This window comes from Cricetulus griseus, unplaced genomic scaffold (assembly GCF_003668045.3).
Source record: "Cricetulus griseus strain 17A/GY unplaced genomic scaffold, alternate assembly CriGri-PICRH-1.0 unplaced_scaffold_16, whole genome shotgun sequence".
Lineage (NCBI taxonomy): Eukaryota > Metazoa > Chordata > Mammalia > Rodentia > Cricetidae > Cricetulus > Cricetulus griseus.
The window spans coordinates 219921-240641 of record NW_023276875.1 but is presented as its reverse complement, the minus strand read 5'-3'; the positions used below and the strand labels follow the sequence as shown (position 1 = coordinate 240641).

At 43.2% G+C, this 20721-nt stretch overlaps 1 pseudogene; it reads right to left on the bottom strand.

Annotated features, from left to right (window-relative positions):
- Positions 1-2959: 2959 nt before the first annotated feature.
- On the bottom strand, positions 2960-5317 carry LOC100769453 (annotated as a pseudogene).
- Between the last annotated feature and the right edge of the window lie 15404 nt (positions 5318-20721).

Genomic DNA, 20721 nt, shown 5'->3' with positions numbered 1-20721 from the left:
CACATCACTGACTCAGCTGTAAATGCCCTCTGATGATACAGAAGTGGGAAGCTCTGCAGCAGGCAGACTGCAGGATGCTGTGAACAGAGAAGGGAAGAACCTGAGGGCTTTCCTAAGTATGATGATGAAGGAGAAATGGGTGTGATGGACACTCCAGTGAGAAATCGATCCATTAGACATCTTGTCCCCTTTCCAATCACAGAAATCTCATGTGGTTGTCATTGTCATTTACCTCTCCCCATCCTTACTGGTAATTCCTCCCATAGTTATCACAGAGAGTCCACTGGGAAAGTATAGAGGGTATTCTACTCCAGGGAGTCACCCTGATTTGTGCTGTTTGTCACTCATTCTTATGCTTAGGCTGAGACAACATTTTCTTTCCATTCATGGGATCAACCTTTTACTCAAAGTGTATTAGGGACCTTGATGTCTGTTGACTTTGTTAGAAGTCTCTACTACCAAAGTCATTTTAATGAAGAGGAAACTGTGGTCCATGCCAAGCAAGTATTCACTTAAGACTACCCACGACTCCAAGCAAATTAAAGAACAACGTTGCCTCGATCTATTCTTATAATCCACTTCTTTTTCCCCCTTTTTGTTAAGTTAGTTGCCTTATAAAATATTGCAGATGTCATAATTGTTAACATAATAATTTGCCAAACTGTGGTTAACTGGTACAGTTTGCTCAGCATGTTTTACAAAGAAAATGAAAGGCCAAAACCCTGTTAAGTTTTTCCATTGCAGACTAGAGCAAGATTTGTTTCTCACACACTTGAATCAGGCAAAATAGGAACAGTACCCTCCCAGATCTGATGTTCTCCATCAGTAGAAATATCTGACAATAAAAAATTTTTTAAAAATCCTTGAAAGCCGGGCAGTGGTGGCCCACGCCTTTAATCTCAGCATTGGGGAGGCAGAGGAAGGCAGATCTCTGTGAGTTCAAGACCAGCCTGGTCTACAAGAACTAGTTAGAGGATAGCCTCCAAAGCCATAGGAAAACCCTGTCTCGGAAAAAAAAAGAAACAGCTGATAAATAACTAGACATCAATGCACTGGAGCATACACCACTTGCACTGTAATAATGGAGAGGTTTACTTTCTTGAGCTTCAAAAAAGGGTTTGGGTCACTAAATTCTTAAATATCTAACTAGTATTTTTCAGCAGCAGTATCTTCACTCTGAGAAAAACAGGCTCCTTCACAACATGTTTCTAATTGAAAGACACAGACCCTTAAGGGCCTCAGGATCCCGAGGAGCCCCCGAGACTCAGAAACCAAACCAAGAGCTGCAAAAGCAAGAGAGAGTTTATTGAACGAATGTGCATTTGGGTGTCAGCAATACCGGGAATGCTGCACACCTAGCAAAGGTTATAGGCTTTTTTATAGGAAAACCCACAAATCATCATACATGCTTGGGGTACAAGGCGTTTGGTTACAAAGTCACTGATTACAGAGTATGATTTCATATTAACGAGGTCACCTAGGTGTGACCTGGTTTTCTACAAAGGAAAAAAACACAGAATGTACTCTGGAAAGTCCTTGATTGTTTGCTGCCCAGCCAGGTGTGAGCCAAAGAGGGTTGCATTGGTGATTGCCCCTTTCTAAACCATAGAATGTACCCAGGGATGAGGCCAACTCCCTTGTAATGGGCCAAGGCCTGTGGGAAACTTTTTTCTTTTCGAACAAAAATCTTTCATTCCCTCATTTATTTGTGGGGTTTTAATCCTAAAACCTATGATCCTTCCTGTTGTTTAAGAGCCTGATATTGCTGGGTAAGAACTAGGGCTTGGGTAATGGACAAGCATTCTTAAATAAATTGGAGTAGGTGATTAAGAATTCATGGCCCAAAAGTAAGCAGCAGTAAAAGAATAAGCAGGGGTCCTAAATGGGTGGGGATTAGGGTAGTAAGCCAAGGGGAGCTGTTAAACCATCCTTCAAACCAGCCTTGTTGTGACTCCTGTTCCCTTTGCCGCTGGTTGAGTCTTTCAGTGATCTTTGCCATGGAATCCCTAATAACTCCATAATGGTTAACATAGAAACAGCACTCCTCTTTTAGGGCAGCACAGAGTCCACCTTCCTTAAGGAAAAGGAGATCAAGTCCCCTTCGATTTTGGAGGGCAGCTTCCGCTAGAGAAGCCAAAGACTTTTCTAATTTAGTGATGGATCCTTTTATGGCTTTAATGTCCTCATCCATGGCTGTTTTTATCTCATTATAGTAGCGGGACCCCTGAACCAATGCAACAGTTCCTGTGCCAACCCCCTGCTGCCATACCTGCCCCTATGAGGATAGCTGGCTCATATTAAGTGAGGAATATTGGCTCTCTCTTAATTCTGACAGGATACCCCTCAGGCGTCTCATAGGCCTTCTCAAGATAATTAGCAGGATGATAAAACACCCCGGGAAGCAGGCGATTCTGGATACAGAAGTCCTTGGTAACATCCAAGGTTTGAGTATGTATACATGGCGTCAGGCCAGTGTTAAAGGCCCACCAAAGTCCAGGCTCGGAGATCAGATAGGTGGATGAGCCTAGACTAGAATTGGTCTGGTTACAGAGGGGTTGATGTGTAGGTGGGGTCTGCCCAGGCAGATTCCCTGTCCCGAGATTTGAGTCAGGGTCAGCTTATGGGCAGCTTTCCAGTCACATCCATCAGCTGAGGTGGTACTATTATATTTCCCTATGGTGGCTATCCCTTCATAGTAAGGGGGACCAGAAGTCAGACATAACCAACAAGGTTTGGTGAGGTTTGGCTGAGTCTGGTTGAGGGCCAGAAAGGCTCCCTGAACCAAATTGAGTATTCGTTGCCCGGTGGACGGAGACTTTAATGTGGGTGTGGGAGGAGTGTCAAGTAAAGGGGTTGGGCAATGTGACCAGCACCAGGAGTTAATGTAACAGAGGGTTTAGGCCCAGTAGGGATTTTTATGCCAACAAAGCTTGGCGGGCCTTGGTTTATCATGACAACATTAGGTCCTATTGGACGGGTTTCCTTGGGGGCTACCAAGGACTTCTGCATCCTGACCTAATGAGGGCACTGTTATAGTGGCGAAGCCTTCCCCCTCTCCCTCACCCTCTCCACTGCTCTCCTGTAGCAGTTTATGCAGCAGCAAAGAAGCATCTCTCTGGAAAAAGAAATTGAGGATGTCAATGAGGCAGGTGAGATTGTGGAAAACATGCTCCTTGAGGGCCGGGCTATCCTCAAAACAGAGCAGCTTGCCTCTCTCATGCTGGTATGAACGGGGACTCTGCAGCCGGTCCTCCTTCAGACCTGCCTGCAGACCAAGGCGTGCATAGTCCCACCAGCTTAGCCACAGTTTTTGTGCCTGAGGTGGCTGGAAGTGCAGTTCCTGTAGCACCTGCCAGGGTCGAGGCAGGACTCTGTGTAGATTGGGGAAAATTTCTTGGTGCTCACCTACAGAGAGCAGCTTGTTGCAAAGGTGTTGCAATTGGTGGGGGTCCCTGCAGCTAACAGGCAACATGGGTGACAGGATCTGCAGCCGGTGGTTAAGCGGGTATTGGAAATGGGCCTTGTGCCTCCAAAGGTTCTTGTGGTAAACACTGTAGTAGGCTGCATGGGGGCTGGCAGAGCACAGCTAGAAATCCCAAGCCAGGGCCTCATTAACCACCTTGGCTAGATGGCTTAGGCCCACTGTATCGTGCTTCTCCTGTAGGGCAATCATGTGGTAATGTCCAGACATTTCTCCTCAAGCTCGCACTCCCCACACAGGTCCACGTGTGTGCCTACAATGCACACCATAGCCTGAGGCACTCGGGCCCCCACATGATGCAAGAAGGTGCCCACAGTAGTAGGAAAGCAGAGATGTCCATAGGTGGCTAAGCTGACCACCTGCACATACAGGGCTCCTGGGGAGAGGAAGAAGGGCTGTGTGGCTTCATAGATTTCATGACCAGGTAAGTCATACACAGTGAAACACAGGCCCCGGGAAGCATTAGCAGTCCAGCTGGTTACTTCGATGCCCTTGCTCCAAAAGGGAGGAAAAACTAGGTGGCTCTCTTTTGTCTCCTCCTACTTGGTCTCTGTCCAGTTAGTCCTCAGTGAGGCAGCATCAAAGCAGGGTCTTTCTGGCAGCCTTGTGGCCCATCAGGAGCAACTTGAGGCAGGGCTGCACAGCTGGCTGGGACTGAGACCATTCCTTCTGGAAGGCTGCGATGTAGGGGATCCCCTCCATGCAGACTTCGTAAGGGGGCTGAATCAGTGGGTTGTCCTTGATTTTCCACAAGGCCACGTGGGAGAGGTGGCCAAAGTTTTCTGGCAGAACAGCGATCTGGTTGCCATGAAGCACCAGCTCCTCCAGGCAAGTCAGTTCCACAATGGAGTCCGGCAAGTAGCAGATGCGGTTATTGTCCATCCACAGGGTGAGAAGCCTGCCCAGTCCAGCGATTAGAGATGGCACTGAGGTCAACTGGTTGTGAATAATGTGGAGCTCCTCCAGACCAGCCAGGGGCAGCAACACTTCAGGAAACTCCTCAAAGAGGTTGAGCATTTTGAGTCTTTGCGGGCAGCTGAACTCAGGGGGCAGAGTCTGCAGGCTTGTTGTCTATCATGAGGCTCTCCAAACTGGCCAGCTCACAGAAGCCGCTGGGCAGGGTGCCAAGCTCAGCCCCACTCAGCCAGAGAATATTGAGGGCACGCAGAGCACTGATATGCTCAGGGAGGCCTTGCAGCCGATTGCTGGATGCATCCAGCTCCTCCAAGCCAGGCACCTACAGCAGCTGCCTGGGAAAGGCGATGAGTTTTTTGTGGTCCATATCGAGTGTGTGCAGGTGGTTGAGGCAGGAGAAGGAATCTGGCAGATGCCCTAGCCCGTTGAAACTGACATCCAGCTCCTCCAGGTGGGCGAGAGCACCCAGCTGGGCAGGCAGAGCTGGCATCTGGTTGTGTCTCAAGTTGAGTTTGTGCAGCTCCCTTAGGGCGCTCACCACCTGGGCACCCAGGACTGTCAACCGTTTGTGGCTCCTGTCCAGCTCCATAAGGTGATGGCCTAGCTCCGCCACCACAGGGGGCAGCTGGACAGAGCAGTTCCTGCTCAAGACCAAGACACGAAGGCTGCCCAGCGCCGACCCCAGACCTTCAGGTACATCCTCCAGGTACATCCGTTGTTCCCCAGGTTCAGCACCTCAATGTCCCTGATGTTGGACGGCAGCACCAGCTGGGGGGTGTTGGGGGACTCGAGTGGGTCGCCTCCAGGCCCCGGGCAGCTGAGGGTGAGCTGGCGAACGTTTTTCTGCAGCTTCATGGAACACAGGGCGGTTTCCCGCCCCAGTCTCACCGTCTTCAGGTTGTCACTGTCCTTGCCAGCCATGGCAGGACCCTGCGCCAACAACCCTCCCGCCCTCACCAGAGCCCACAGCTGCATGGGGCGCTGCACCGCAGCTGGCTCCCGGGCACTCTCGCTCCCCCTGCTCCTGGGCCACCACTCCTGAGCAGCAGGTGGCCGTGGATCCCAAGGCAGCCAGCAGCCAGGCGCCCAGAGCTGGGGGGCGGCGGCTATGCTGGCAGCTCTGGGGGTTTCCAGGCAAACAGCATGGAGCTGGGCTGCGGCCTTGCAACGCCCTTGCTCCTGGACCAGGGGCACCATGGGCATCAGGGTCGCCGCCTGCCGCGCCATGGAGGTTGCTGCTCCTATTCCTCCTCCGCCTGCCTTGCGCTGCCTGGGGAGCCGATTCCAGCCCCTCTACCCTCGCAGCAGGGCCACAGCGTCGCCTCTGCTAGCTGCAGGGGGAGGACAGCGCTTGGCTCCGCTGCTGGCTGCTGTGGGCGCAAGGCCGGGCGCATGAACAGCTGCATCTCCTTGTCTCCATTTCTTTGTGGCTCGGGAAGGAGTGCGAGCGCCACCTCCCAGGCGCTGGGAGGGCACGATCGGAAAGCATAGTTTTCTTTTTTTATTTATTTGAAACAAGATTCCTTTACATGTCAATCACAGTTCCCACTCCCCCACCTCCTACCCTGTTCCCTTGCCCCCATCTCAACCACTTTCTGCCCCCCAGGGTGGGTGAGGGCTTCCATGGGGATCTTCAAATTCTGTCATGTCATTTGGAGCAGGGCCTAGTCCCTCCCCTGTATGTCTAGACAGAGAGTATCCCTCGGGATTATTTTACTAATAATGGACCTGTGTTGAAAGGGTTGACAGATTATTAACACACCTCTACTGTATAGGGACCACGCTCAACAATGGCAAATGGCATCGTGGCTGTGGGCGATGATTCCCCCCTCCCACACTCTGTAACATTTATCTTTATACATTTTAAATATATTGTGTCACTTTTCCCATTCCTTCCCAATTTCTTCCCTTGTTAATACTTTTAACTGGGTGTGAATAAAGTATTCTCAAATATTTGAATAAAATCCACCGTGTCCATTTCTGTTGGTTATGTGTTATGGTATCAAAATTGAAAATTGGTTACATTCATAGCATTTCTCTCCTGTTTGTCTTCTTTTATGACTTTGAAGATGACTGTTATTTGCTAAGGCTTTATCACAATGTGTATATACAGAAGACTTCTCTCCAGTTTGCCTTCTTTCATTCCTGCAAGGAAAATAGTCATATGTAAATGCTTTACCATATTCAATACAATGTTGAATCTTGCTACCTGTATAAATTAATATTACAATTTATTTCAATTGTAAAGAAGAATCAGATATTAGATAGTATTTCTCTGTGTTTACACTCTTCCCCTTCTTTAAGGGTTGCATGCATCTTTGAAGATAGCTATGAAGGCATAATCCTTTATTACATGGTTCTCATTTTCAGAACCTTTTTCTAAAGGTGATTTTTCACATAATGAGGAGAACTAGAAAAATTCAGAACTTTATCACCCTTTTTGTATTAACATTTCCTATCCTGTGACTCATACTGCATTTGGTAATGAACTAAAACAAACAGAAGTATTTACATAGTCATAGAGTCATAGGGCTTTTCTACAGAGTGAGCTTGGCATATTATCAATGAAGATGGAAAACAAATTACTGGTACACTTGAATCAAATTCAGGTATGCTCAAAATGGGGATTACTACATGAATTTTAAATATTCTGCAAGAGAGATATATCATGTTCTACATATCTCTTCAATTAAATGGCTTATATCCTGACTAGTGCATGATATTCTTAGTAATGTGAAGATTACAAAGAAGAAGCTTCCGCATTTAATTCAGTTGGACTTTCTGTTCCTTATAGATATATGTTATTGAGATTACACTTTTCCTACAATAACTTCCCCTTGACCCTCGACAATAATTGCTGTCTTGGTGACAGCAAGTACATGAGTAAATCCAACTTTTCTATGGAGTATTTGCTTAATGGAAGTTTGGGAGATATGACTATCAATTCAATCTTGTCCATACCATTAGTAATATAGGTAGTATGAAATAAGTGGATTTATAGTTCTACAGTATAACACAAATGGTGCAATGATTTAAGTGGTAATTTCTCTTAAGGCATTGTTTCCTTGTCTTCTTTCTTATAATATTGTCTTGCAAATGCAGTTCACCTACCTGAAGTTGAGTTATATGGTCTTTTGAGAATTTAATAGTCATCAATGCAATTTAAGCTGTGTTTAATTACAATCTTGGTTCTGTTTCAAACTTCAGGACACACTTCAATTTCTTCAGAGACACATTTCTATGAGCTTGTAAATGTAAATTACCTCTCATGTCTTTTAGAACTTGCACAATGTTCTTCAATAGTATTGTCTTCCCAAGAATATCCTAAAATATAGTGCAAGAAAATATATAGTATATTATTGAGGAATAATATATTCAAATGTGCAAAAATTATGTTACTGTCCTCAGTGAACTTTACAACTTTGATTTATTTGCTACATTCTTCTTGTTTCTCAAATTAATGAAGAGCACCAATAACCAAGGAGCAGATGTCTTATTATTTTAAAATATGAAGGAAAATACAGTCTTACGTATATCAGCGAGGTTCTTGTAGGTCTCCAGCATCACATCTTTGTAGAGATTCTTCTGAGAAGTATCTAGCAAACTCCACTCTTCCCAGGTGAAGTCGATATGCACATCATTATAGGTCATGGCATTCTAAAATATCAATACTTATGTGCAACTGAAATCATGATGCTGACCATAATGTAAATGTATGTTTCCAAAGAAAATTAGGTTATGATGTGTTACTTTTCTGCTATGGAACATTTGATTAATCAAGTAAATATGTGTTGCTTTTGTTTATGTTGTGGTTTTGTGAAGCTGTGATTTCTTTTTTTTTTAAATTTTATTTTATTTTATTAGTTCTAGTTAGGGAACAAGCTTATTTCAAGTCCCTTCTCCCTCTCCCTCCCCTCACCCCCAAACTTTCTCCCCCACCCCCAGCCCACCCCCCCAACCCCATCCACCCACTACTCCCCAGGCAGGGTAGGGCCCTCAACGGGAGCTCAGCAAAGTCCACCAAGTCTTCCTATGCTGATCCTGGGCCCTTCCCCATGTGTCCAGGGCCAGAGTGTAACCCTTCATATGGGATGGGCTCTCAAAGTCCCTTCTTGCACCAGGGAAAATACTAATCCACTACCAGAGGCTCCCTGGAGTGCAGAGGCCTCCTTATTGACATCCATGTTCAGGGATCTGGATCAGTCTTGTACAGGCCTCCTGGACACCATCTGGGGTCGATGTGCTCTCCCTTGTTCAGGTCACCTGTTCCTGTGGGTTTCTCCATCCTAGTACAGACCCCTTCGTTCTTCATTCCTCCCTCTCTTCAACTAAATTCCTGATTTCGGCTCAGTGTATTTGTGGATGTCTGTCTCTGCTTCCTTCAGCCACTGGGTTAGGGCTCTAGGATGGCATAAAGAGAAGTCATCAATCTCATTTTAGGGAGGGCTTTTAGGTTATCCTCTCCACCATTGCCTGGATTGTCAGATCGTGTCATCCTTGTAGGTCTCTGGAGATCTCCCTGGTTCCTGATCCCTTCTCGGGCCTACAGTGGCTCTCTCTGATATCGTATCTCTCATCTTGCTCTCTTTCCTCTATTCTTCCCCCAACTCAATGTTTCTGCCCCTCCATTTCCTCTCCTCTTCTCCTCTTCTCTTGCTCTTATTGTAGCAGCTCCTTCCCCCCCCCACCCTCATGCCACCAATTAGTTCGGGAGTTCATGCCACTTCCATTCCTGGGGACCATTTAACCCTTAGAGTCCTTCATGTTTCCTAGTTTCTTTGGTGAAGAGCATTATATACTGGTAGTCTTTTGTTCTATGTCTAAAATTCATATATCAGTGAGTACATACCTTGCTTGTCTTTTTGTGACTGGGTTACCTCACTCAGGATGGTTTCCTCTAGTTCCATCCATTTGCCTGCGAATTTCAAGATTCCATTGCTTTTTTCTGCTGAATAGTACTCCATTGTATAAATGTACCACATTTTCTCAATCCATTCTTCAATAGAGGGGCATCTAGGTTGTTTCCAGGTTCTGGCTATTACAAACAATGCTGCTATGAACATGGTTGAACATATGTCCTTGTTGTAAGTACATGCCCTATTTGGGTATATACCCAAGAGAGGAATGGCTGGATCTTGAGGTACACTGATTCCCATTTTTCTGAGCAACCGCCATACTGATTTCCAGAGTGGTCTTACAAGATCGCACTCCCACCAGCAATGGAGGAGTGTTCCTTTTTCTCCACATCCTCTCCAGCATAGATTGTCATTGGTGTTTTTTATTTTAGCCATTCTGACAGGCGTGAGATGGTATCTCAGAGTTGTTTTGAGTTGCATTTCTCTGATGGCCAATGATTTTGAGCACTTTTTTAAGTGTCTTTCAGCCATTTCAGATTCCTCTGTTGAGAATTCTCTATTTAGTTCTGAACAGGCGGGATCACACCCAACCAACTCATTTTTAAGTTCGGTTGTTTGGGTTGTTGGTTGGTGCTCCAAGCGGTATCGTCTCGAGCTCCCTTATATATTTTTGGACACAGTGCATGTTCCCTCCCCTGTCAGATTGTGGGATTCGGTAAGAAAAGATGCTCTTCTTACGCACAAGATCCTTTCTGCTGGGTGGTCGTGTTTATCGCTACTGACTGTTTCCTGGCTTTGCAGAAGCTTGCATCCGAGTTGTCTCCATGGAGCGCCCAATCCAAAAGTTATTTAATTTGGACAAGAACCTCAGTGTCTGTGGCTTCTGGCGTAATGTTCAGGAAAGTTGTTCTGCTCTGTGGCGTCAATAATGGTATGTTACAAGCCGTGTTAAGTTTCTCCCTACTTTCCTAAGAGTTCTAAGATAGAGATGTCTAAAGTGTGGTTGGAATTATTTCAGACTGCGTAGGTAGTGCGTTTGATCCATTTTCACTTAAGTTTTGTGCTTGGTGACAGGTATGGATCTACCTGAAATTTTCTGCATGTCCGAATCCAATTGTACCAGCATCATTTGTTGAAGATGCTATCTTTTTTCCATTGTATAGATTTAGCACCTTTGTCAAAAATAAGGTATCCATAGGTGCGTGGGTCAATATAAGGGTTTTCAATTCGATTCCATTGGTCTATTTCAGTCTATTTTTGTGCCAATACCAAGCTGTTTTCAGAACTATGGCTCTATAGTAGAGCTTGAAGTCGGGGATGGTGATGCCTCCAGAAGATCCTTTATTGTAAAGAGTTGTTTTGGCTATCCTGGGCTTTTTATTTTTCCATATAAAGTTGAGTATTGTTCTTTCAATGTCTGTGAAAAACTGTGTTGGGATTTTGATGGGGATTGCATTGAATCTGTAGATTGCTTTTGGCAGGATTGCCATTTTTACTATGTTAATTCTACCTATCCATGAGCATGGGAGATCTTTCCATTTTCTGGTATCTTCTTTAATTTCTTTCTTTAAAGTCTCAAAGTTCTTATTGTACAGGTCTTTCACTTTTTTGGTTAGTGTTACCCCCAGGTATTTTATGTTGCTTGTGGATATTGTGAAAGGTGATGTTTCCCTGATTTCTTTCTCATTGGATTTATCATCTGTGTATAGTAGGGCTACTGATTTTTTTGAGTTAATTTTGTATCCTGCTACCTTGCTGAAGGTGTTTATCAGCCGTAGGAGTTCCCTGGTAGAGTTTTTCGGGTCACTAATGTAGACTATCATGTCGTCTGAAAATAGTGAAAGTTTTACTTCATCCTTTCCAATTTGTATCCCTTTGATCCCCTTTTCTTGTCTTATTGCTATAGCCAGAACTTCAAGTACAATATTGAAGAGATATGGAGAGAGTGGACAGCCTTGTCTTGTTCCTAATTTTAGAGGAAACGCTTTGAGTTTCTCTCCATTTACTTTGATGTTGGCTATTGATTTGGTGTATATTGCGTTAATCATGTTTAGATATGTTCCTGTTGTTCCTGTTCTCTCCAAGATCTTTATCATGAAGGGATGTTGGAATAATTGAGTCAGCAAAAAAAAGGCATTTTTCAGCAAAAAGCATCTAGTGAGATGATCATGTGGTTTTTCTTTTTAAGTTTGTTTATATAGTGGATTACATTGATGTATTTTCGTATGTTGAACCATCCTTGCATCCCTGGGATAAAGCCTACTTGATCATGGTGGATGATTTTTCTGATATGTTCTTGTATTCTGTTGGCCAATATTTTATTGAGTATTTTAGCATCGATGTTCATGAGGGATATCGGTCTGTAGTTCTCTTTCTTAGTCATATCTTTGTGAGGCTTGGGTATCAAAGTGATTGTAGCCTCATAGAAAGAGTTTGGCAATATCCCATCTGCTTCTATTGTGTGGAACAGTTTGAGGAGTACTGGAATTAGCTCTTGTTTGAATTTCTGGTAGAATTCTGCAGTGAAGCCATCTGGCCCTGGGCTTTTTTTGGTTGGGAGGCTTTTGATTACTGCTTCTATCTCATTAGGGGTTATAGTTCGATTTAAACTGTCTATCTGATCTTGATTTAATTTTGGTAAGTGATATTTATCCAGAAAGTTGTCCATTTCCTTTAGGTTTTCCAATTTTGTGGAATACAGGTTTTCAAAGTATGACCTAAAGATTCTCTGGATTTCCTCAGTGTCCGTTGTTATGTCTCCCTTTTCATTTCTGATTTTGTTAATTAGCATGCTCTCTCTCTGCCTTTTGGTTAGTTTGGCTAGAGGCTTGTCTATCTTGTTGATCTTCTCAAAGAACCAACTCTTTGTTTCATTGATTCTTTGTACTGTTTTCCTAGTTTCTACTTTGTTGATTTCGGCTCTCAGGTTGATTATTTCCTGGCGTCTACTCCTCCTTGGTGAGTTTGCTTCCTCTTGCTCTAAAGCTTTCAGTTGTTCTGTCAATTCTCTAATGTGACTTTCCTCCAGTTTCTTCATGTGAGCACTTAGTGCTATGAACTTCCCTCTTAGCACTGCTTTCAGGGTGTCCCATAAGTTCGGGTATGTTGTGTCTACATTCTCATTAAATTCTAGAAAGTCTTTGATTTCTTTTTTTATTTCTTCCTCAACCAAGGAATGGTGCAATTGGGAGTTATTCATTTTCCACGTAAATGTAGGTTTTCTGCAATTCGTATTGCTGTTGAATTCTAGCTTTAATGCATGGTGGTCTGATAAGATACAGGGGGTTATTTCAATACTTTTGTACCTGTGGAGGTTTGCTTTGCTGCCAACTATGTGGTCAATTTTTGAGAAGGTTCCATGTGGCGCTGAGAAGAAGGTATATTCTTTTGTGTTTGGATGGAATGTTCTATAGATATCTGTTAAACCCAGTTGTGTCATAACTTCTTTCAGATCCTTTGTTTCTTTGTTAAGTTTCTGTCTAGTAGTTCTGTCCAGTGGTATAAGGGGGGTGTTGAAGTCTCCTACTATAAGTGTGTGTGGTTTTATGTGTGGTTTGAGCTTTAGTAATGTTTCTTTTACAAAAGTGGATGCTTTTGTATTAGGGGCATAGATGTTCAGGATTGAGACTTCGTCTTGATGGACTTTTCCTGTGATGAGTATGAAATGCCCTTCTTTATCTCTTTTGATTGCTTTCAGTTTAAAGTCTAATTTGTTAGATATTAGTATTGCTACCCCAGCTTGTTTCTTGAGCCCATTTGATTGGAAAATCTTTTCCCATCCTTTTACTCTGAGGTATCGCCTGTCTTTGAATTTGAGGTGTGTTTCTTGTAAACAGCAGAAGGATGGATTCTGTCTTCGTATCCATTCTGTTAGCCTGTATCTTTTTATGGGTAAGTTAAGACCATTGACATTCAGGGATATTAACGTCCATTGTTCATTGGTTCTTCTTAGTTTTGGATTTATTGTTGGTGGTATCATTGCGTGTGGATTTTGCCCTTCTGTTTCTTTTTGTGTTTGGTGAAATTCGATTAACTACTGACAGTGTTTTTGTGAGTGTAGTTATGTTCGTTGGGTTGGAGTTTTCCTTCCAGAGCCTTCTGTAGTGCTGGATTTGTTGATATGTATTGTTTAAATCTGTTTTTGTCGTGGAATATCTTGTTTTCTCCATCTATAGTGATTGAAAGTTTTGCTGGGTACAGTAGTCTGGGTTGACATCCATGCTCCCTTAGTGCTTGTAGGGTATCTATCCAAGACCTTCTGGCTTTCAGAGTTTCCATTGAGAAGTCGGGTGTGATTCTGATTGGTTTGCCTTTATATGTTACTTGGCCTTTTTCCTTTGCTGCTCTTAATATTTTCTCTTTATTCTGTAGATTTGGTGTTTTGATTATTATGTGTCGGGGCGACTTCTTTTTGTGGTCCAGTCTGTTTGGTGTCCTGTAAGCTTCTTGTACTTTCATAGGCATATCCTTCTGTAGGTTGGGGAAGTTTTCTTCTATGATTTTGTTGAATATGTTTTCTGTACCTTTGAGCAGTATTTCTTCACCTTCTTCTACACCTATTATTCTTAGGTTTGGCCTTTTTACGGTGTCCCATATTTCCTGGATATTTTGTGTTAGGGTTTTGTTGGACTTGAGGTTCTCTTTGGTGGATGAATGTATATCCTCTAGCGAGTCTTCAGTGGCTGAGATTCTCTCTTCCATCTCTTGAATCCTGTTGGATACACTTACATCTTTAGTTCCTGATTGTTTATCCAACCTTTCCATTTCCAACATGGTCTCATTCTGTGTTTTCTTTATTGTGTGTATTTCAGCTTTCATGTTTTGAACTATTTCAAGAGCTTCCTTCACTTGCTTGGATGTTTTTTCTTGGCTTTCTTTGGATTCTTTAAGAGATTTATTTATTTCTTGAATTTTTTGGTTTGTCTTTTCCTCCAATTCATTTAATTTTTTGTTTGTTTTCTCTTCTATTTCTTTAAGGGATTTTCTTGTTTCCTCTTTAAAGGTCTCTATCAACTTGCTGAGATAATTTTTGAGGTCCATCTCATCTTCATGCTCTGTGTTGGGCTTTTCAGCTCTTGCCGGAGTGGAGTCCCTAGGTTCTGGTGGTGTCATGTTGGTCTTTGTGTTGTTGAGTGAAATCTTATTCTGTCTTCTCCCCATATCCTTTTAGTGGGTGCGGGTGGGTTCTCTCTATCTCCTCTTGTGGCCCAGTGGTGTGTGGGGGCTAGGAATTCGATGTCCACAACTCTAGATGATCTCGACGCTCCTGGTGGTCTCCTCGCTAGTTCCTAGTTTCTTGGTCGTTCGGTGGAATGGAAGAGTGGGGTGCTACCAGATTTGGGGCACAGGGAGCTCCTCCCTGCCTGGGCTTGTCTGGCCCAAGCCGGACTAGCAGCTTGGTGCTAGCAGCTTGGTGGGGCAGGGGGCTCCTCGCTCTCTGGGCGTGTCTGGCCCAAGCCGGCAGGCTCAGGCGGGGGTGGTGGGATGGGGGTGGTGGGGTGTTCTGGCCTGGAGTCGGGAGCGGGCAGGAGCTCACTCACCTAGTTCCAGGTCAGTCTGCGGCGGCGGAATGTAAGAATGGGGTGCTAGCAGATTGGTGGGGCAGGGGGCTCCTCCCTCTCTGGGCGTGTCTGGCCCAAGCCGGCAGGCTCAGGCGGGGGTGGTGGGATGGGGGTGGTGGGGTGTTCTGGTCTGGGGTCGGGAGCGGGCAGGAGCTCACTCACCTAGTTCCAGGTCAGTCTGCGGCGGCGGAATGTAAGAATGGGGTGCTAGCAGATTGGTGGGGCAGGGGGCTCCTCCCTCTCTGGGCGTGTCTGGCCCAAGCCGGCAGGCTCAGGCGGGGGTGGTGGGATGGGGGTGGTGGGGTGTTCTGGTCTGGGGTCGGGAGCGGGCAGGAGCTCACTCACCTAGTTCCAGGTCAGTCTGCGGCGGCGGAATGTAAGAATGGGGTGCTAGCAGATTGGTGGGGCAGGGGGCTCCTCCCTCTCTGGGCGTGTCTGGCCCAAGCCGGCAGGCTCAGGAGGGGGTGGTGGGATGGGGGTGGTGGGGTGTTCTGGCCCAAGCCAGTTCCAGGTCAGTCAGGGCGGGGGTGGGGCTAGGATTGGTGGGGCAGGGGGCTGTCTCTGGTCTGGGGTCTGGTCTGGGGTCGGGAGCGGGCAGGAGCTCACTCACCTAGTTCCAGGTCAGTCTGCCGAAGCTGTGATTTCTAGCCTGTCTGAAACACCTGATGATCTGATAAAGAGGTGATTATCCAATTTTGAGGCAGGAGAAATTATAGGCTGTGGTAGCAGGACAAAGTATACATAGAAAGATATATCTGGAAGCAAGGAGGAAGGAACAAGTTAAAAAGAAGAGGAGTATGGTAAGGGCCAGCTACAAAGCCACACAGCAAGTCGCAGATTAGGACGGAATGTAAGATATACATAAATGGAGAAAGCTTAAATTGTAGAGGCAAAAGGTAGATAATAAAGGCCAGGCATTTATAACATGGATCTGTGCATCAATTTGGGACCTGGAAGGTGCCTGCCCAGAAGGCAAAAAACTAAAGAGCTAAAGGAGTAAAACATTAAGCAAATACTTGGTACCCAACATGTGGTCATATTTCCATGTAACACCAGAGAAAGCTAAAAATAAAAGTTAATGAGTTTCTGCCTGCTGGCGAGCCTTTGAAAAGCCAACAAACGGATTAACAATGGTAACGTCAGTTAAAATAATTGCCACAGCACATGCATGGGAATGGGAGAGCTCTAGGGAGGCTGTCTGTAGTTCTTAGGGACTGAACTCCAAGTGGGCTATGAGTTTTAGCCTTTGTTTTCATGAACTCAGAAGTGGGCATAGCCAGCTGGGAGACAGTCTAATGCTGCACTGCCAGTAAATAGACTAAAATGCATACAGTTAATTAAGTCCAGATATAAATGGAATTGAAAGATGGACTGTTGAAGTAAAGGAGTCTTTATACTTTATGAATACCTTAAATTTAAAAAAGTCAAAAATATTTATCAAATGAAAATCAAAAATGCTTTGGAGAAACAGTTTTGCTATTGTTTCCACAGGAATCAAGAGCCTATGGATTTGCTTTAGGTTGACATAGATATGGGTAGAGCAACTGAGACCTCTTGAACTTGACAGGCCATACATATAAACTAAAGTTACTGATGGTCTTTGCACAACTTGAAAACAATCTCAAATTTTCCCTGGGAACCTTTAAAGATGCCTTCATCCACAGACAGGTGGAAGCATCTGGAGAACATGACTCCCACATTCCCAAATCTTGGGGGACAGGAGGCTTTTGATTATTTGGGCGGTCACAGATAAGTGTTATATGTATGCAAATATAGGAACCATAAGATAAAATGGTTGATTATTGAATCTACTATAAAGGGCCTACCTTCAAGGACTCACTGACAAGAACATTCTGTGGTTTGGTTACCATGCAACAACCTCTCCCTGATGAATCCCAGACCTGCCAAGCTTCCTGTCTCAACTACCATATAAAGTCTCTGAGAAAAATAAAATTTTGCACCTTGATCAGAAATCCTGTCTTGCTGTCCATTGATTGTGTTTCTTGTCCCTTCATTCCAGGTCCTTTGAGGTTCATGCCCCCATTGCCGCCCTGTTGGCCAGGTCAAATTTTTTGTTACAACACACTATATATTGTTTCTATTCTTGCTTAAAGCATTTTTGTATATTGATAAAAATTCATTTTTTCAGTTAAAACATATTGTATTCATGCTTTCACTCACGTTGTTTTTGAATGCCAAAAGGAATTTCTACTTTTAGCTGTTACATCCTTAAAGATAATTGATGGTTTCTCTGATGAAAACTTCTATTCCAGTGTGAATTGAAAACAACAATTTCTAAGTTTCTTGTTTTTCAAACAATAATGATGTTAACAATAATGTCTATAGTATTACCTGTGACCCTGAATTAGTGAACGTTGGAGACATGACGTTGTACTCCTACTGAAGGAAAATATTAATGGAAGAGCCCATCCTATGCTAGTCATTGGATGCTTCTATACTTTTAAACAGAAAATACTTTGTGATATGTGTATATCCATCACTCACTGAAAGATCACAACTCCACAGGCTGTCTCAGATTTCTTGTATATAATCTGAAATCATTCAGTGGTGTCGTGAAGATTTCTCCTAGCTACTATGTTAAAATATTTGCATATTTATTACAGTTCCATTATCCTCTTCAAAGAAAGCATATTTTGCAAGTGAACCCTGTGTTTTCAATATTATGCATCTGCTCATTTTTTTTATTATTGATAAGATTGTTTATAGAGGGTATATAAGTAATATTCATAAAGCTATAAGATAGCTTTAATATAGTTGCACATTTATGTGATTTTCTTGAGGTAAGCACCACATTAAAAAAATACCCACCTAGCTGCTGTACATAGAAAGTTTAAGTAATTCCAATCCTTAAATTTTAATTTGTAATCATTTATCCATTCATTTATTTGTGGGTATTCACACATGTGCGTGCGTGTCTGTGTGTGTGTGTGTGTGTGTGTGTGTGTGTGTGTGTGTGTAGAGATCAGAATACAGCAGTCAGGAGTCAATTTGCTCTTTCCCCCAACATAGGTCCCACAGGTTCAAACTCAGGTAGGAAAACTTGGGAGCAACTAGCTTCATCCACTCAACCATTCTGACATAATTATTAATATTAGCTAGCTAAAAGCTTTAAATTTAACAGACTATAAGTAACAGATCACACACTGTTTCACAATCTGTGTGTTTTAACCCCTTTTGCAAGCCTCTATCTCCAAAAATTTTTCCATTACATTTCATAGCAGTGCCAAAATTACAGTAATTAAGTACCACCAAAAATAATTTTATGGTTAAGCATGTAGGAAACTTGCCCTTTATCTTTTATCTTTACTTTTCATTGTTCAACCAAACCACTTTCAGTTTGAGCTCACTTTTAGTTATATATAGTTATAATTTTTACAATTTATTCCACCGAGTTTTCTTAAATTTATTTGTTGTTATGCCCTATGTACAAGTATCTAAGTTATAAACACTTGAGTTTGAGCCTTACCCCTATCTGTCCACACATTTAATGCTTCTCATGATAATCAGTAATCAACTTATATTTCATTGCAATTCACTCTTAATAATTTAATATGAAATGCATATCCAAGATTTGAATAATTTATAAATGTAACTAACACACTCTTTAGAGATAATTTATCTCACATTGATTTCACAGCTCTATTTTCCTTTTATGGATGAGGTCAGAGTCTCCTTTTTATGATCTTTATATGTGTTTTCAATTTCAGGATATTATATTTAGTCATTATCTTCTTTGTTTTTTAACATTTAAGATCTAGATGTGAGCACAGCTAATGTAATGTGAAGGTTTCGGATAGAACCTGTTGTTAGATAAGGTGAATATGAAAGGCAAGAAAGAATTGCTGGAGGTAAATTACTCCTTCAGACTTCTGGTCCTGGTGAAATTAAGGGTTCTGCAATTTGATGAATGTGATCTTTTATGTATTCTAATTTTTAAAATTTGAATTAGAAACATTCTTACATTATGTACCACTCCTAGTTCAATGTACTTCCCATCTGCCCATACCCCACATAGAACCCAATCCCTCTTCTGCTCAAAAGAATAGGTGAGGCCTTCCATGGGGGAATCATCAAAGTTCATCACATGGATTGGGGCAGGGCCTTGGCCCTCCATAGTTTGTCTAGATTGAGAGAGTTTCCCTCTATGAGGAATTGCCTACTAATATCCATTCCTACACTAGGGATAAATACTCTTCCATAACTAGAGCCCCCAAAGACTGCCCAACACTCCTAACTGACACCCACATTCAGCAGGCCTAGTTCTGTCATATTCTGGTTATGAAGTCTGAAGTCAATGAGCTCCTTTTTTTTAAGGTCAACTGGTTCTTTGGGTTTCCCCAGTCTGGTCATGAATACATTGCTCATTACACCTCAATCTCTACAACTTAATTCTTGACATTTGGTTCAGTGCTTAGCTGTGGGTGTCTGTTTCTGCTTCCATCAGCTGCTGGCTGAAGGCTCTAGGATTGCATATGAGGTAGTAATCAATCTCGTTATATGAGAAGGACATTTAGGAAAGCTGCTTCACTATAGCTTAGAATCTTATCTGGGGTCATCCTTGTATATCTCCAGACATTTCCCTAATGCCAGAAAACAGGAGAATGTGTCACACAAAATGTACTTAACCAGGCCCATAGGGGATCAGACAAAGTGAAGCAGCTATCATGGAGCCTGCACAGCATTTTGGCAGGAACTCTGCAAAAATGATTTGGTTGTTTAGCTTGGTTTGCCTTTGGGATTTCTACCAACAGCTCCTTTGGTGTCTCTGACTCTTTGGCCTACTCTTGGGACACTTCCTTCTACTGAGTTACCTTGGTGACTCTTGTATGAAGGTTTGTGGCTAGTCTTATTGCTCCTGGTCATGATGTGTTTGGTTGGTATCCCTGGGAGGCCTTCTATTTTCTGAAGGGAAACAGAGTCTCAGTGGATATGGGGGAATGAATATTGGGGAGAGTGCTGGAAGGAGTGGAGGTAGGGAAAGCTGTGTATTTATTACAAGTTCATTCATTATCATAACATATAACAGCCCCAAAAGGACAAATTTCCAAATCCTCTTCTGATACTCAAGACAATGCCTTGACTGACACATATTGTAAAATCAAATAAGTAAGTAAGGATTTCCAGGATTCATCAGTATAGGTTATTTTCCCATCCAAAATAAGAGGAATATGACCATGTACCAGCCCCCCCCAACTGAGGGAGACATCCCTTTCTCATGTGCCTATCACACCAGACAGATTAACAGGTAATGTGGGACAGCAGCTCATGAAACTTCCACAGCACCTTTATTCCCAAACAGAGTCCTTCAACATCTCATTACCCACAAAGACATGTCACTACCAACAAATTGGATTAATATCCTCTGCTTATTTGCAGGCAACATAAGTCAGAAAAACAGGTAGGCAAACGGAGGAAAAGACACTCTTCTGGACCAGAGTTCATGCCAGCTATACAAAATACACATTGGTTCCTCTCTAGTGAATCTTCTCCATTCTTTCAATAACCCCAAACACTATTTACAATCCAATTCCTTCCTTATCTGTATGTTGTAGCCTCCAACTGTAGAGGAAACCCTGTGCTCAAAAAAATATTCACTATCTACCAGAAGCCCATATCTACCAGAACACAGAACTCTCCCACTCTCTCCATGCCTTCTCAACACTCTCACCAGGTACTTTCCTCCCTTCCCTTCTTACAATTTTAAACTTTGCCAGACACACCCTGCTGAAACAAAGAGCACACCTACAGCAAGATTTCTACCCTCAAATTTGGGTGAGAAGCCCTGTTAAACCATTGGCCTTCAGATTAGAAGATCATAGAGCAAATAAAAGGCAAGGAAAAAAACACACTTCCAACAAAGAAAAACTGAGAAATCAGCACCTAGACC